The sequence below is a fragment of the Arvicola amphibius genome, chromosome 5 (assembly GCF_903992535.2).
Source record: "Arvicola amphibius chromosome 5, mArvAmp1.2, whole genome shotgun sequence".
Taxonomy (NCBI): Eukaryota; Metazoa; Chordata; class Mammalia; order Rodentia; family Cricetidae; genus Arvicola; species Arvicola amphibius.
Window position 1 is genome coordinate 139,482,318 of NC_052051.1, and position 2,725 is coordinate 139,485,042.

Genomic DNA, 2,725 nt, shown 5'->3' on the forward strand with positions numbered 1-2,725 from the left:
ACCCAAAAAGAAAAAGAAATGTCTAGAGACACCAGCATGCAGCCTGGGTGACTGTCGCTGCTTATGTGTCTGTCCTGACTCTGAAGTGATCAACTCTGCTTGCCTCGCCTCCCCACTTGGCTGTCCAGAGCTTAGCTGTCAGGGAAGTACTTCATACACGGTCATGTAAACCAGTGGTTAGATGCGCATTCGTCAGAGATGACCGAGAACATGAGACTGGCTCCCTGCTGTCAGCCAAGGCTCGTGAGGAGGATGAACTAGGAGGTGTATATCACAGGTTCATATGACCAGGTGACTTCTCTAGTTTTGAAAGCCTGAGATGGTGACACTGGGTGTCACTTTCCCCCAGTGTGAGGACAGTAGTGGAGTAGGTTTGGCTCAGAGGCCCGAGAGGAAAATGTTCACTAGGTTCAGCCGCCTGCCCTTGGCCTCCATTGGCCTCCATGCCTACCCACAGATGGTGCACACCACGTAGCGAGTGGGCAGAGGGAAACTGGACCTTCAGTTTTGCTTAGTGTTTGACCAAAGGTGACTCTGACATAGTGGACTGAGGTCACGCCCTCCGTCCCCCAACAATCGATAATTTAATGTGACTTATCAGAAAGAGAAAAAAACTGTTTACTTTTAAGCCCTGGATCCCATAAAGGGAGCGAGCAGAGGCCTAAAATCCCCACATGCTCAGGACTCGCTGCCCCTGGACCCCCAGCAGAAATAAGGAACACCATCCTGCCAGCCGGACAAGGGGCCCTGGGCTGAAAGAAGGCAAAAGCTGACTGGGGTAAGTACCTTCTTTCAGGGCCTGCCAGCCCACTGTGGAAATGAGGTTGTTCTTCAGGGACGCTGAGGTGAGGGTGAGGGGCTCAGGTGTTTAAAAGGCTCCACACAACTCCTGACCAATATCAGGTATAAGACATGCAATATTTGCATTTGTCTGACATGATTACTCACTCTCTTTAGAAAATCTGAGCAAGACCCTTTCTGGAAGGTTTTTTATATTCCTTAGAGAAGGGAAGGGGGGCTAGAGAAGCATGGAGGAACCAAAGGCAGGCTTGTATTTCTACCCTTGGAGTGGCTATAGAAAGCCATTTCCAGTTTTAAAATGGCCTGGTTATCAACAACACCAAGGGCTTGGGTGAAGATTCTACCACTATAATCAAAGTAGGGTTTGCTTGGCCCAGGATTCTTTTCTTTGCTTGTGCTTCAGAGTGAGGACACAGGCAATATTCACCACGCTTTGTTCTTTTGTGTCTAAGATTCCTGCATCACAGTTTCTCCTCTTGCACGTGAGTGACCAATTTGTACTGTCCCCTCAAAAATACTAGAAATAGCTGGCCACCTGCACAGAGATGAAACTGGTCTCTAGGTACCCCAAGCCTTGACTCTTGATTGAAAGTCCACCAAGACCCCAATTGCCCAACAGATTCTCTCTTCACCTCTTGGTTGATTAAATGTTGATTTTGATGATATGAATAAGGAACTTTCCGGATTTTTCCTTCTAGATGGGTTTCCTTGAAAAGAAAAGCTGTTTTGTTCTCTGTTGACAAGAACATTCTATTTTAAAAAGCCCCATGCGCTTTCAAAGATGACAAGACTCAGGAAGTATGAACCGACTGTCTTTTTCTTTGTCTAGACTGTAATGGCCTAAAAACAGTCAAATGGATGAATTTAACACGTCTATTTCACCTGACAGTAAAGGTGGATTTGCAATACAAAAGTATCTCTCCTTTTTGCTTTTTAAGCAATCCTTTTGCGGTACTGAATCGTTTTTTACAGCAAAGTGACTCTACAGAGGCCCCAAAGCAGTCCCTTCTTTGGGTCTATGAAGCTCTGCAGGATGCTCTTCGCCCTTTGAACAAGTTGGGAAATTACTGGGAGCTGTGGCGCATATTGATATATTAGGTGCCGTTTAGGCTCCTTCAGGCCTCCTCCTTAAGGAACTTCCATTCTTCCTACTTAGGAAAAGGGATGCCTAGCAAACAAGGAGCAAAACAAGTCTAACTTGTTTTTCATGCACAGGGATTCCTTAGATTCACAGGCCACAGCCCCTAAAAATGTCTAGAATTCCTTGCTCTTGGGGAAAGTGAGGACGTGGCACAGAAATTTAGTTTTAGTAGTCAGACACTTAGGAACACCCCCTCATTCAGCTTCCCTTAGGCAGGTATCAAGATATAAGACCCTAAGGTTGCTTGCTAGGTGGGAGGTTCTGGGGACCAAGGAGAGGCAAGATCCCACAAGGCCTTTCTGAGCTGTGGAAAAACCTGCTGGCATTTGGACAAGTCACCCTGATTAGCATCTAGCACCTTTGTCTTCAGTATTGGGGTTTTTTTTGGGGGGGTGGTCATAGAAAATAACAGGCGTTGCTACCTCCCAAGCAGCCCACACACTTCCTGTTGAGTATTAACTAGTACTAGTGAAGTTCCTGTTGGGTATTAACTAGTACTAGTGACGTTCATGTTGGGTATTAGCTAGTACTAGTAAAGTTCCTGTTGGGTATTAACTAGTACTAGTGAAGTTCCTGTTGGGCATTATCTAGTACTAGTGAAGTTCCTGTTGGGTATTAACTAGTACTAGTGAAGTTCATGTTGGGCATTAACTAGTACTAGTGAAGTTCATGTTGGGCATTAACTAGTACTAGTGAAGTTCCAAGTGTTCAATCTGAAGCCTTAGAACACGAGCCCTTTTAAATCTGAAGAACAAGACCTGACCATGGGCCTAAAAGTTGACC

General features: G+C 45.7%; 1 long non-coding RNA gene across 2 annotated transcripts; it reads left to right on the top strand.

Moving 5' to 3' along the window:
• The first annotated feature begins 326 nt into the window (after positions 1–326).
• LOC119815565 lies at positions 327–1,714 on the top strand. Of its 2 annotated transcripts, XR_005285532.2 has the most exons (3): positions 622–778; positions 1,205–1,283; positions 1,500–1,714. It is a non-coding gene; the product is annotated as an uncharacterized LOC119815565 (long non-coding RNA). The 2 variants fall into 2 exon arrangements; XR_005285531.2 differs by having other exon boundaries at positions 327–1,283.
• The last annotated feature ends 1,011 nt before the right edge of the window (positions 1,715–2,725 follow it).